The 15231-nt window shown below is 40.0% G+C and overlaps 2 long non-coding RNA genes across 3 annotated transcripts in view; one reads left to right on the forward strand and one right to left on the reverse strand.

The window, feature by feature from the left end:
- LOC134736202 (uncharacterized) overlaps positions 1–15231 on the reverse strand; it is an 88047-nt gene that overhangs the window by 41011 nt on the left and 31805 nt on the right. For both annotated transcript variants that reach the window (XR_010120048.1, XR_010120049.1), the window contains exon 2: positions 3564–3612. This is a non-coding gene — a long non-coding RNA (uncharacterized lncRNA). The remainder of the gene's footprint in view (positions 1–3563; positions 3613–15231) is intronic.
- LOC134736201 (uncharacterized) overlaps positions 1–15231 on the forward strand; it is a 37527-nt gene that overhangs the window by 16826 nt on the left and 5470 nt on the right. The gene's annotated exons all lie outside the window — the stretch shown is intronic.

Raw genomic sequence — 15231 nt, forward strand, 5'->3', positions numbered from 1 at the left:
CTATTTTTATTTTACTTTATTTTGTTTTACTTAAGAAAAAGAAGTCAGCTGGTTGCGGTGGCTCATGCCTGTAATCTCAGCACTTTGGGAGGCTGAGGCAAGTGAATCAGCTGAGGTCAGGAGTTCGAGACCAGCCTGGCCAACATGGTGAAACCCTGTCTCTACTAAAAATACAAAAATTAGCGGGGCTTGATGGTAGTGCACCTGTAATCCCTGTTACTTGGGAGGCTGAGGCAGGAGAATCACTTGAACATGGGAGGCGGAGGTTGCAGTGAGCTGAGATCACACCACTGCACTCCATCCTGGGCAACACGAGTACAAGAGTGAAACTCCATCCCTGCCCCAACTCCCGCAAAAAAAGAGAAAAAGAAACCAAGAACTCAAATACAGTTCTAGACATGTAGAAGGAAAAGGAATAATCTTCCTCCTATACAGTCAAAGAAACTCAAGAACAAGTAGACTTACAGAGAGTCAAAGTGCCAAGGCAGATCAAAAGTTGAAAGATTATGGCAAAATTGAATGGAAAACCAAATACAGTGTTTCCTCCTTATTTGTGGATTCCATTTTTGCTAATTCACCTACTCACTAAAATTTACTTATAACTCCAAAATGGATATTCCTGGTGCTTTTTTTTTTTGAGATGGAATTTCACTCTTGTTGCCCACACTGGAGTGCAATGGCACATGATCTCGGCTCACTGCAACCTCCGCCTCCTGGATTCAAGCGATTCTCCTGCCTCAGCTTCTCTATTGGGTGGGATTACAGGCACCCGCCACCATGCCAAGCAAATTTTTGTGTTTTTAGTAGAGACATGCTTTCACCTTGTTGGCCAGGCAGGTCTCGAATTCCTGACCTCAGGTGATCTGCCTGCCTTGGCCTCCCAAAGTGCTGGGATTACAGGCATGAGCCACCACGCCTGGCGGGTGATTTTATAGTTATTTGAAGACATACAGAGTGGCAAAAAATTTGAGTCACCCCAATGCACATGTTCCTAGCTGAGGTCAAAGAAAATGACACACTGGCTTCTTGTTTCAGTTCTCATGCTTCTTGCTGTAAACAAGTGTTCTTTTTGTAGTTTGTCACATATTTTGTGCTTTTTATTGGTGCTTTCATAGTTTAAACTGGTCCTCAAACAGTATTGCAGTGTTTTCCAGTGTTCCTAAATGCAAGTAGAATATGATATGCCTTAGAGAGAAAGTATGTGTACGATATGAGCTTCATTCAGACATGAGTTATATTACTGTTGGCTGTGAGTTAAATGTTAATGAATCACACACACACACACACACACACAGACACACAAGGTGTTTGAATAGAAACATAAAACAAGCTTATATGTACTTCAGTTGATGAAAATGTTGTGACTACAGGCTTGCAAGAACTTAACTCTTCCTCCTAGAAACAATAGTTCAGTATTAGCTAATTTTGTGTTTGAGGCAACTTTACAGAACATAATTACCATGAATAATGAGAATCAACCGTACATTGCTAAGTGTAGAACATTTACCTAATTCAAAAGTTTTAACAACATTGCTTTCATTTCAAGCCCCCTTCATGTATAGTGAAACAACCAGTGAAAAGTTTTGTATCTTCATGGGCACCCTTGACATGCCACTGAACAACAGCCAACTTTGGAAATATGTAGTCTAGCTACAGGTCATTTTTGGTTCCATAACTCCAAAATTCAGGATTTAGGTTTTAAACTCAGAACTGAATGCATTTAATTTGTCTCAGCCTCGTAGTCAAAATGAGGTAGAAGTTGAGTAATTGGTGAGTTTGGTTAATGGGACAAGAAATTATGGAACACTCAAATTCCTTATCTCCTCTTGAAACGGTTATGTTTCAAGACCTGTTGAAATTGATCTTTTTGCCTTTTTTTCTGTTTTTTTCTTTTCTTTCTTCTTTCACTTTTCTACTCAGTTATCACCACCTTTTTCTGTCTTACTCCCTTTCTATTTTCTTCTTTCCCTTCTACCTTCTCCCCCATTGCCCCTTTCATTTCCCTTCTCCTGTACCCACAGCACAAAGCAAAATAGAGACTTGCCAATTAGTCATTTAGTTTTATGAATACAGACAGCTAGCACATCAAACCCACTGTGAGAACTCTCAAAACTCACGGACCAAAGACAATTTAGAAGAAGTTGTGTTTTGAGACAACTCTAAAAGCTTCAATTTGTTTTTCTCATAGCTCAAGGCAAGTGAATGAGAAATAATGGGACTATATCTCAAAGAAATCCCTAAGAATATCCCTGTATTTATAGGTAATTTAGATCCCAAACTTAACTTTTAAAAACATAATTAGATATTGACTGCATTGAACAAAGCCTGATAATGAAATGAAAAGATGATTTCACTTGAAGACTTAGTTAGGAATTAAGTAAATGTGGGGCTTGGTTTTGTCCTTTATAGAATTTCTGCTTGGTGTGCATTTTGAGCCATATTTCACATTTTAATAATTAGCATGGCTTTGTTAAGGATGTGTGCACATTGACGGTAATGTGTTTGATCTAGTTTAGACCTGTTGGGGCACTCCCTTGTTCCCTCTTAGACACAGATGTTTTCAGTTCATCATCCCAGGATAAGAGCTAGGGAGCTTTTAGCGGACGAGCAGCCATTCAGCGCATCTGAAGGAAGTCTCACGGCTGCTTCTCAGTTTGCCTGGAGTCACTTTAACGATGCAAGTCAGCACATAATGCACTTTACCCTGACGTTTCACTACTTTAGGCACTAACCCACTGTCAGATCCACCATCAATATCTTATTAAATTCATCATTATGTCTTTGACATTATTTTAATAGCACTGGCAACTGCATGATAGAAATAAATAAATCACAAGCAAGCGGTACAGAGCTCAAATTTTCTTTTACGTGACTCTGACTCAATCCACTAATCACTTTTCCTTTAGTTATAAAAATACTTAAGCCATCCGTCACTCTTTTTCAGTTGGGAGCACTAAGATAGAAGCTTTCCATAGTTGCTTTATGAACTTTGGCTTTAATAGTGCAGATTTACCCATAGAGCCAAACTCTTGAACACTGGGGACAAAGCGTGTTTGATTGACCACGGTATAATGAGAAGTTGGCCACAGCATTCTCCAAATGCAAGCACCAATTCCAGGTACCTGCTAGAAGCACACGGTCTCACGATTTTTCCACATAGGTAGAGTGTGGATCTAAATGCTTTCTTCCATCCTTGCTAGATGGGAGCAGAATTACTATTTTGAGTTTCACCAGCAGTCTGGATTTCTATATTTACAAGCTTGAATAAATCGAACATCTCATTCTGAGAAGTTCTCTGCCCTTTTCTTTCTCTTCCTTTTTTTCCCCCTCTAGCAACAGATGAGCCTTTACATTTTTTCAGCATTTACTGATGCAAACTGCGGATTTTTTTTTTAGAACTATGCTGTGGCTAGCTTCCTCAGGCTATAAATACTCCAGCCTGGCTGTTTTAGAGACAGATAATTTATAAATTTTGTGAAAACCAGGGTAAGATAAGGGTCCTATTAGATTATATTATGGTCAAGGGGCCACAGTTCCCAAAATCAAACTTCTAGAGCACTCACCCTTCCATGGAATATGCCTGAGAAGCAGATGTAACCACAGCGTGACAATCTGCAAATAGAAGACAAAGTAACACTATTTTTAGCTGGCCCCATTCTGATGAAAAACTTGAATAAGGTGGAGTGGGTCATGAGAAAGCACCTTTTTCTTCTGCAAGTTATATCCATGGTTCTCAAACTTAAGCATGCATCAGAATCATCTGGAAACCTGATTAAAATACAGATTTCTGGACACATCATCAGAGTAGCAGATCTAGGGCAGGGCCTTCAAATTTGCATTTCTCACATTTCCAGGGTGGATTGCTGCAGCTGCTCTGGACACCCCACTTTGAAATGCACTGAGTTAGATCTTCATTAGCTCAAGATAAACAAACAAACAAACAAAAAACATAAGGTCCGATTTGCCTATACCATCTCAAAACCTGTACCCAAGTTTTTTTATTTTACCTTACCCTTATGGAACTAAGAGGTCCCCCCTCAGTGCCTAGCTTTGAGCTGGTCCCAGCCTAGCATCCTGGCCATCTCATAGCATTTACGTAGTTCCAAGCCTGCCTGATAGATGAGAAAAGTTCACTACTGGACTTCAAGAGTAGAAAAGGAGAAATAAGACAGTGCTGTTTCCTCATCCACCATCCCTGACTGTCTTTCAGAAGCTCTGTTCTTCAGAATGTGGCCGACAGTCCAGGTGATGGTACCTGACTGATGAGCTCAGTCCCTTTTCTGCATGATAAGCCTCAAAGGACAAGAGCAGAGGAGGGCTCCAAACTTCCTCCTTTTAGAAGAGAAAATTATATCCCCATGTCTTTCTTCATTAGCTAGCTTCCTTTGATAAATCTTAGCCTGAGATAACTCCTGTATATTTCATGGCCCACCTGTGCCAATGAATCCTCTCTGCACCTGTGCTTCTATATAAATAGCAGAGGTATGCCAGAAAGTTGCACACTTATCTCTGAAAACAGACTTAAATTCCGCATGCATTTGCAGAAAATATCATTTAAAAAATTCCTACAATGAGTATTTTTGCCAAATATACCCTGCTATAGTTTTACTGTATCCCCAAAAGTTTATGTGTTGGAAACTTATTCCCAAAGCATGTGTTGAGAAATGGAACCTTTAAGAGGTGATTAAGTCATAAAGGCTTTGCCTTTACAAATGTATTAATGCCATTATCATAGGAGTGGGTTAGTTATCATTGGAGTGGGTTTCTGATAAAAAGGATTAATTTGGCCTTTTTCCCCCCTCTGTCTTGAACACGTGCTGTATTAGTCTATTTCATACTGCTATGAAGAAATACCTGAGACTGACTAATTTATAAAGAAAAAGAGGTTTAATGGACTCACAGTTTCACATGGCTGGGGAGGCCTCACAATCATGGTGGAAGGCAAAGGATGAGCAAAGGCATGTTTTACATGGTGGCAGGAAACAGAGTGTATGCAGGGTATCAGTCCTTTACAAAACCATTGGATTTCATGAGATTTATTCACTGTCATGAGATGAGCACAGGAAAAACCCACCCTGCTGATAAAGTTACCTCCCACTGGGTTCCTCCCATGACATGTGACATGTTAGGATTATGGGAGCTACAACTGAAGATGAGATTTGGGTGCGGACATAGTCAAACCATATCAAGTGCTTTCTTTTGCTTCCATCTTCCACTATGGGATGACAGCACAGTGGCCCTCACCAGTTGATTTTGGATTTCCTAGCCTCCAGAACAGTTAGTCAAATATATCTTTTCTTTTTTAATTACCCAGTCTCTGGTATTCTGTTACAGCAGCACAAAACAGACTAAGATATACCCTTTCCTTTTAATGAATACATTTTATATAGTCATACTCTCATTTAGAAGGTCTGCTTCAAGTGAGGCAATTAAATTTGCACCTATTTACCTGTTGTTTATTATTGTTGCTAACATTTTATTGTGGGAATTTTCAAACATACTTTCATTGTTCAATTTATAAAATGTTCTTCACTTTAAAAAATGGTTTTAGTCGACTTTTCTATTGTTTCAACATTGGTACTGAGGGAGACAAAACTGTACAAATTTCTCCATAAAATTTACTCTCAAAATGATATTCTTCCTATCCCACAGTATTTCCTCTATGAGGCTTCAGTGCTGGGGAAACTATGCTTGACTTGAGTGACTGGTCTGTTTTAATTGCGCAAATAATGTGAATCTTGCTCTGATTGTGTTTGCCTCTTTAGCTTGAGGACACTTAGACTAAATTTGCAATCAACTTCTAGCTGTTGTGCTAAACCTTGGGGCACTCATTTCGGAGTGTTACATTTGTCCTTAATTTCTCTTTCCTGTCTCTTTTTAAATTCTACTTTATTTTAAACATTGCAGTGCAGTGGTGCAGTCTCTGCAACCTCTGCCTCGTGGGCTCAAGTGGTTCTTGTGCCTCAGCCTCCCAAGTAGCTGGAACTACAGATGTGCACCACCATGCCCCGCTAATTTTTGTATTGTGAGTAGAGACAGGATTTTGCCATATTGGTCAAGCTGGTCTTGAATTCCTGGCCTCAGGTGATCCTCCCACCTCAACCTCCTAAATAGCTGGAACTATGAGCACATGCCACCATGCCTGGCTATTTTTTTTTTTTTTTTTTTTTTTTGAGGCAGAGTTTTGCTCTTGTTGCGCAGGCTGGAGTGCAATGGCGCGATCTCGACTCACTGGAACCTCTGCCTCCTGGGTTCAAGTGATTCTCCTGCCTCAGCCTCCCAAGTAGCTGGGATTATAGGCACCCACAACCACACCTGGCTAATTTTTTGTATTTTTAGTGGAGACGGGGTTTTGCTATTGGCCAGGCTGGTCTTGAACTCTTGACCTCAGGTGATCTGCCCGCCTCGGCCTCCCAAAGTGCTGGGATTACAGGGGTTAGCCACAGTGCCCGGCCATCTGGCTTTTTTTTTTTTTTTAATTTTTTGTAGAGATGAGGTTTCTCTATATCACCCGGGCTGGCCTCAAACTCCTGGAGTCAAGCAATGCTCCTGTCTTGACCTCCCAAAATGCTGGGATTACAGATGTGAGCCACTTTACCTGGCTTAAACTTTAATTTTATTCTTTGAAAAAGGAGATGGTATAAAAATACACAAATGATTTTTTTTATAGAAAGGCACTATCTTCCTGTCCTTAATATAAACTATAGGATGAAATCTGTGTGCTGTACAGAAAAAGTGTTGGATTTCACCAAAAGAAAAGTTGTGTTTGGAAGCAACCTGATAAGCTGATCCCATGAACATCAATGGCCATGACGAGAATGAATTCTTATGGCCAAGCCTTGATGCCTTTCACATTGGTGTGTTTGAAAGTGTCCATTATCCCTTTTTATTTTGAGACACAGTCTTGCTCTTTCACCCAGGCTGGAGTGCAATGATGCCATCTTGGCTCACTGCAACCTCCACCTCCCAGGTTCAAGCGATTCTTCTGCCCCAGCCTCCTGAGTAGCTGGAACTACAGGTGCATGCCACCACACCTGGCTAATTTTTGTATTTTTAGTTTTTTGGAGCTCATTCACTTGATTGAGCTCTCTTGAATGAAATGGCCTTTCAAGTATACTCTGTTCTAACATTCAATAGGCTGTGATTCTCTCAAGTTCTACTATTTTTTGTTGGTAGAACTATTATTAAGGTTAAAAAACTGGACATGATTGTTTGTAATATATAAAGAGCTCCTACAAATCCATACAAAAAGACAACCATTAGAAAAATGGCATTGGATTGAACAAGCAATTCACAGAACTAAAAATGACCACAAATGTACAAGAAAATTCTGGTCAACCTCATTCAAAATAGAGGACAAGCAAATCAGATGACTGATGATAAAATTTGACTGACTAGATTGGCAATGTTTTAGGAAAAGTAATATAGGGGAGCCAGAGGTTACCTCCAATTCCCCTTAGTTGTTATGTAGACTCTTCAACTGGATCTAGAAACCAAACTGACACCAGGCAGATTAACAAGTGAAAAACAAAGAAATTGTTTTTATTTAAATTGTCTCTTCACAATAGAGTGAGTCTGAAGAGGTGTCCAAAACAAGATTTTTTTTTAATGCTTTAATGTCTAGGGTACATGAGCACAATGTGCAGGTTTGTTACATAGGTATACATGTGCCATGTTAGTTTGCTGTACCCAGTAACTTGTCATTTACATTAGGTATTTCTCCTAATGCTATCCCTCCCCCAGACCCCTACCCTCTGACAGGTCCCGGTGTGTGATGTTGCCCGCCCTGTGTCCAAGTGTTCTCATTGTTCACTTCCCACCTATGCGTGAGAACATGCAGTGTTTGGTTTTCTGTCCTTGTGATAGTTTGCTCAGAATGATGGTTTCCAGCTTCATCCATGTCCCTGCAAAGGACATGAACTCATCATTTTTTATGGCTGCATAGTATTCCATGGTATATATGTGCTATATTTTCTTAATCCAGTCTAATATTGATGAACATTTGGGTTGGTTCCAAGTTTTTGCTATTGTGAATAGTGCCACAATAAACATAAGTGTGCATGTGTCTTTATAATAGCATGATTTACAGTCCTTTGGGTATATACCCAGTAATGGGATAGCTGGGTCAAATGGTATTCCTAGTTCTAGATCCCTGAGGAATCACCACACTGTCTTTCCCAATGGTTGAACTAGTTTATACTCCCACCAACAGTGTAAAAGCGTTCCTATTTCTCCACATCCTCTCCAGCTTCTGTTGTTTCCTGACTTTTTAATGATTGCCATTCTAACTGGTGTGAGATAGTATCTCACTGTGGCTTTGATTTGCATTTCTCTGATGACCAGTGATGATGAGCTTGTTTTCATGTGTCTGTTGGCTGCATAAATGTCTTTTTTTGAGAAGTGTCTGTTCATAGGCATTGCCCACTTTTTGATGGGGTTGTTATTTTCTTGCAAATTTGTTTAAGTTCTTTGTAGATTCTGGATATTAGCCCTTTGTCAGATGGGTAGATTGCAAAAATTTTCTCTCATTCTGTAGGTTGCCTGTTCACTCTGATAGTAGTTTCTTTTGCTGTGCAGAAGCTCTTTAGTTTAACAGATGTTTTTATACTTTTTAGACCTAGAACAATTAATTGGAGAAAAAAATGACAGGATAAAGGCGATCTGGCTAGGGTAGTATATTTCCAGAAGAGTCACTTAGAGATATGAGAGGAGGTGTAAAACTAGTGGAAGATAAGGGTTACTTCAGTAAGTATTTTTATTCTGGTCCACTGCAGCCCTCAATTCCCAGTTGCTGGTGATTAGGGTTATTTTCTCATTCTGGAACAGGAAGAGTATCCCTCTTAGAGGAATCTTTACAGCTTACTGAGTGTAGAAAGAGACAGGTCCATTAGCCTTTTACGAAACTACAATTTCTGTAATGTTGTCAATGTGAAATAATCAATGTATCAATTTGGCATATTTCGGGATGGCATGTCCTTCACTGCGTCACAGGACAGAGTGTGGGAAATGAATACTTTCAATCACTTATTTGAGAAAGAGTATGGGAATTGGGAATACTCTCCATGAATACTCAATTAACGTGATTATAAATTGTCATTGACTGGAGGAAAAGTTGGAAGGCATTATCAAAAACGTAAACAGAGACTGTGCTGGGAATTACTCTTTTAGGGGTTTATCCTACACAAATATTCACATATGTGCATGGAGGCATGTATATAGATGTCATTGCCTTTTGAACCATAATATTGAAGAAGGGGAATAATTAAACTAAGTGACAGTAGGAAAAGGATTAAATAAATTGTGATGTATATATATATATATATATATATATATATATATATATATATATAGGATGGAATACTATGCAGCAGTTTAATGAGCATGGTGGTTCCTATGTGCCAGCCTGGAAAACTCTTCAAAACATATGGTTAAAAGGATGAAAGCAAGATGCAGAACAATATGAGAAGAGTATGAATCCATATATGTATCAAATAAACTATCCTAGGCAATATGTTTGTGTATGTATATATAAGAATGCAAATAGATAAAGGCGTTTTATAGCATTGCCTGGGTAGAATAGAGGGCTAGGGAGAATGCGGGTGAAGAAAGATTTTCTTTTTTTATCCTGTACAGTCCTAAACTGTTTGAACTTTTGAATATTTGCATCCCTGCATTGTGCAGTTACAAAAAAACAACCCTTTAAAATAGTAAGAAAAACGAAGATAAAAGAACTAAATAGTTCCATATCAAAATATAATCTGGGTAATAAGATTATGAATACTTTTTGTTTCATTTGACCCATTGTTTTCCAAATTTTTTACAATGGATATATATTTTATTTTGTAATCAGACAAAACATTTGTTCAGATTAATATAGTTTCACTCCTTCCTTTCTGAAGATGTAAGAAAGCAAGATGACATAATGTATTTCAATCACTCTGACTTCCTTTCTCATTGTTTCAACCACAAACATCATTAGAGGGCATCTCCTCTTCTGTTTCCTTACTTCCGTTAATACTTCTGACATAAGGTTCCTTGGTCAGGCTCTCTTTGACTAGCCCAGCACTTGGAAGAAGTTTCAGCACAGACAACCTCTTATTCTTAGAGATGCTCAGTCAACTCCGCCTTCCTCCAGGAGGCTGTTGGGGAAGACGCTGAGTGGTTTTGCAATTTGTCTTTCCGATGGTAACATCATTATGCATCCCAAAGTCCCATCTCCTGTGGATTTACCTGAATACTTGGAAATTTCTTTTTTAAAGGAAATATGTTTTCCTCCCAGCTATGCTCTCATGGGCAATCCCCATCTCCATTTGATCCAGAGTTTTGACAAGCGGAATTCCTGACAGTCTCCCTTGGATCCTTAGATCAGCTCAGTCATGCTTTCTTCATAACACGCCATATGGAGTACCTGTGAATGATTTCCCATGGCCTGCTTATCTTTCATTACAAGCAAGTCAAGGCATCCATGTGCAGTACCCGTTTTCAAGAGAGAAGAGTATTTTGCAGAAACAAATACATCAACAGTCTTCCCTTCTCCGCTGCTCCCCAGCCTTTTCCCCTAACTGGATCTTATAAGCATACAACATGTTTTTTTTAGGGCAGGCTTCTCAAGCTGCTAAGTGCATGCAAATCACCTGGGCATCTTGTTAAAATGCAGATTCTAATTCAGAAGGTCTAGAATGGGGTCCAAGAATTTGCATTTCTAACATGCTCACAGGCAATGCTAATTCTGCTGATCCCTTTACAGGCCACACTTTGAGTGGCATGGTTCTAAGGAACATGGAATTAGTCCCATCAAAACCTTGTAAGGGTGAGATGAGACGGGCTTATTTGCAAAAAGGAAACTCTCTGTGCAATAGTGAATGAGAATTAAAGATGTTTTTGAATGTATGGATATAGATTTCATTCACATTTACGTTCTTAAGAAGAAATCAAGTGGTTCACAATTATATAGAAAGACCTGGCTGTGAAATTGCAGATCCCAGAATCACAGGGCTGGAAGAGCAGCCCAGAAGCGTGTATCTAGAGACTTAACAGAAACTGGGGACTCCAAAAGGTGGAGATGGTGGGAGGAAGTAAGTGTTGAAAAATTACCTGTTGGGTACCATGTTCACTACTTGCGTGGTAGGTACACTAGAAGCCCAAACTCCACCATTATGTAATATATACATGCAACAAACCTGCATATATACCCCTGAATCTACAAAAATAAAAATAAACTGTAAAAGTTACGAAAAATTAAGCCATGTGCTGAGCAGGCCATGCTTTTCTGTGGCCTGAGGGAGAGTAGTTGTCAGTGCAGTGAACTGTGAATTGCGGGGGGAGGTGGGAAGGGAAGGCAGAGAAGCTGTGCATGTAAAAGGGCTTCTAGGTTAAAAGCCCAGCTCTGAAGTGGGGAGGCAGGTAGGTGGGTTGTGGGCAGCTGAGAGAGGCAGTGGCATGACTCTAAGCAGTGGTGTGGGGGCCAAGGTGAACTGCTGCGTCTTAACTAGCATCGGTGTCCTTGTCCTTTGGTACCCAGCTGGAAAGCTAAGGCAATCCTGACATCAAGGATTTCGAAAGGTAATAATATATGTTTCGGAAGATAAAAAAGGATTTCATCATCCTACTCGCCTCTCTATCCTGCTCCCAGTACAGGGAGAAGAGAGGTCTTTAGCCTGTTCCTAGCCTATTTCAGCCTTACCCTTTAGCCTGTCCCTAGCCTTTCTCACTCTTCAGCCTGTTTAGCCTATTTCAGCAGTAAAATAGGTTAGGGACAGGTTAGGGCAGTAGACAGCCCTACCAGCTGTCTGATGGCTATCTGAAATGACATCGGAAAGACACATAGGTGTGAGTCCCAGCTCTCTGGGAACTTGGATATATGTCATACATTTTTAAAAACTCTTTTCCTCCTCAAATAATTTTTTAAAATGTAGTCATTGGAACAGATAAATCATTTACATGTTTTGAGCATCAAAACTATAAAATGGTACAATAAATACAGAAGGACCTTCATCTTCTTAGTTCCCATCCTCCACTCCTAGCCAGGTGACAATTATTGTGTTTCTTGTTTACCTTTCCCAAGAATTTCATGTTTATACAACTTTATACAGGTATATATTATTTATTAATGCCACTTTCTCATGCAAATGGGAACATACTATGTGTATTTTAGTAGGTTGCTCTTTCCAGTTAAAATATATCTTGAAGGACTTTTGTTATTAATGCATAGTATCTTCCTTATTTTTTCTTTCTTTCTTTTTTTTTTTTTTTTTTTTTCTGGAGTCAAGAGTCTCACTCTGTCGCCCAGGCTAGAGTGCAGTGGTGCAATCTTGGCTCACTGCAACCTCTGACTCCCAGGTTCAAGCAATTCTCCTGCCTCAGCCTCCTGAGTAGCTGGGGTTACCGGCATGCTCCACCACGCCTAGCTAATTTTTGTATTTTTAGTAGAGACGGTTTTTCACCAAGTTGGCCAGTCTAGTCTCAAACTCCTGACCTCAGGTGATCCACCCGCTTCGGCCTCCCAGAGTGCTGGGATTATAGACGTGAGCCACCAGGCCTGGCATCCTTATTCTTTCTTAACAGCTGCATAGCGGTTCAATATATAGATGAGCCACAGTTGATTCATCTTTTTTTTGCCTTGAAAACTCAGATTGTTTTTGATGTTTTGCTAGTGTATATATAGATACAGAATTTCACATGTGTGCAAGAATAGCCTTAGGATAAATTTCTGGAAGTAAAATTGCTGGATACTGGATACTTTCCCAAATCACCTTTGTTGGGCTTATAAATCAAATAAAATGATCAAGGTGAATCTCAATCATTTTAGGAGGTTTATTTGCCAAGGTTATGGACACACCCAGGAAAGATCATACATCCACAGGAAAAATTGTGGCCCATGCTTTTTCTGAAGAGGGCCTGGGGACCTCAATATTTAAAGGGAAAACACAGATATTGGGGGAAGAGGAATAAATTTTTTTTTTTTTTTTTGAGACGGAGTCTCGCCCTCGCCCAGGCTGGAGTGCAGTGGCGCCATCTCGGCTCACTGCAAGCTCCGTCTCCCGGGTTCATGCCATTCTCCTGCCTCAGCCTCCGGAGTGGCGGGGACTACAGGGCCCAGGCTAATTTTTTGTGTTTTTAGTAGATACGGGGTTTCACCGTGTTAGCCAGGATGGTCTTGATCTCCTGACCTTGTGATCCGCCCACCTCGGCCTCCCAAAGTGCTGGGATTACAGGCGTGAGCCACCGCACCCAGCTGGAATAAATTTTTAAAACAATGTGAGTAGATAAGAGGCAAGCCATTGTATCCTTTTGAGTTTTGGGCCAGCCTTTCACTGAAGACACAATTTATATGTGCTAGGTAGGTAGAGGAATACTCACTTATGCCTTCCTCTAGCTCAGTGAATCTGCATTTTTACGTAATATAAAGTAAGCATAGGACAAAGGAAGCAATCAGATACGCATTTGTCTCAGGTGAGCAGAGGTAAGACTTTGAGTTCTGTCCTTTGTCCTGTACCTGTGAAGATAAGCTATCAAATCACATTGCCAGGGGTGGATTCAACAGAACTGTCTTATGGTAAAGCTCATGGAGCCCACAAGATCTTGGGCAAATTGTGAGAAAGGTATGTAACTTTAAAAAAAAAAATCTTTGTAACTATCTTATTTAGGAACAAAATAGAAGCAGGTTTGCGCAACCCAGTTCTTAGCTTGGTCTTTCCCTTTGGCTTAGTGTGTTTGGGGTCCCGAGATTTGTTTTCCTTTCACAGATTTAATACCAATTTATTCTCTGACCAATAATGTCTAAGAGTCACACCTTCCTTGTAGCCTAACAAACAATTCATGCTATCCAATATTTTGAATAATTGCCAGCTGGATAAGTGAAAAAGCTTATCTCATTTTAAAACCTTTTTCTTCAAGTCTAACACACATGTAGAAAAGTGCACAAATCTCAAGTACACACTTGGACGTGAATTTTCAACGTGAACACACATGTGACTAGCACACATATATTTAAAAACACAGTACCCAGAAGACCCTGTATGACCTGTTCAGTTATATTCCTCTCCCAAGTGTCAATAAAAAGAGTCAAACTCTGTAAAATATTTGAAGAGATTTATTCTGTGCCAAATATGAGTGACCATGGCCCATGGCACAGCCCTCAGGAGATCCTGAGACCATATGCCCAAGGTGGTCCTGCCACAGCCAAGTTTTATACATTTTAGGGCGACATGAGACATCAATCAAACACATGTAAGATTTACATTGATTTGATCTGGAAGAGTGGGACAACTTGAAGAATGGGCTTCCAGGTCGTGGGTAGATTTAAAAATTTTCTGATTGGCAATTGGTTGAAAGAGTTATTATCCATAGAGAGGAATGTCTAGGTTACAATAAGGGGTTGTGGAGACCAAGGTTTTATCATGCAGATGAAGCCTCCAAGGAGCAAGCTTCAGAGACAATAGATTGTAAATGCTGGTTGGCTCTTCCTGAATTCAAAAAGGGAAGAGGGCATAATGAGACAGTCCAACTCCTGCTTCCATTACGGCTGTATTAGTCCATTTTCACACTGCTGATAAAGACATACCCAAGACTGAGCAATTTACAAAAGAAAGAGGTTTATTGGACTTACAGTTTCACATGGCTGGGGGGGCCTCACAATCATGATGGAAGGCAAGGAGGAGCAAGTCTCATCTTACATGGATGGCAGCAGGCAAAAAAAAAAAAAAGTTTCTGCAGGGAAGCTCCTCTTTTTAAAACCATCAAATCTTGTGAGACCTGTTCACTATCATGAGAACAGCATGGGAAAGGACTGCCCCCATGATTCAATTACCTCTTACCAGGTCCCTCCCACAACATGTGGGAATTCAAGATGAGATTTGGGTAGGGACACAGCCAAACAATATCAATAGCCTGAACAGAACAAGCTTTTTGGGTTAACTTTGGAATGCCCTTGGCTGAGAGGAGGGGTCCATTCAGAAGCTTGGGGAGCCTTAGAATTTTATTTTTGCTGTACACAAGTAAATCTCTCCTGTGTGATAATACCATAGATTAATTTGACTGTTCTTAAGCTTCATACAAATGAAAGCACATTGTATGTGCTCTTGTGGATCTGGCATCTTATGGTGAACAATAGCTTTATGAGATTCAATTATATTGTTGGAAATAGTCCTTAAAGATAAAGCACCTACCATTCAGCTTTCCAGCTGCTAAGCTTAGAATCTATAGATGGAGAAACTAATGTTTCACTTCAAT

Source organism: Symphalangus syndactylus, chromosome 3, assembly GCF_028878055.3.
Source record: "Symphalangus syndactylus isolate Jambi chromosome 3, NHGRI_mSymSyn1-v2.1_pri, whole genome shotgun sequence".
Lineage (NCBI taxonomy): Eukaryota > Metazoa > Chordata > Mammalia > Primates > Hylobatidae > Symphalangus > Symphalangus syndactylus.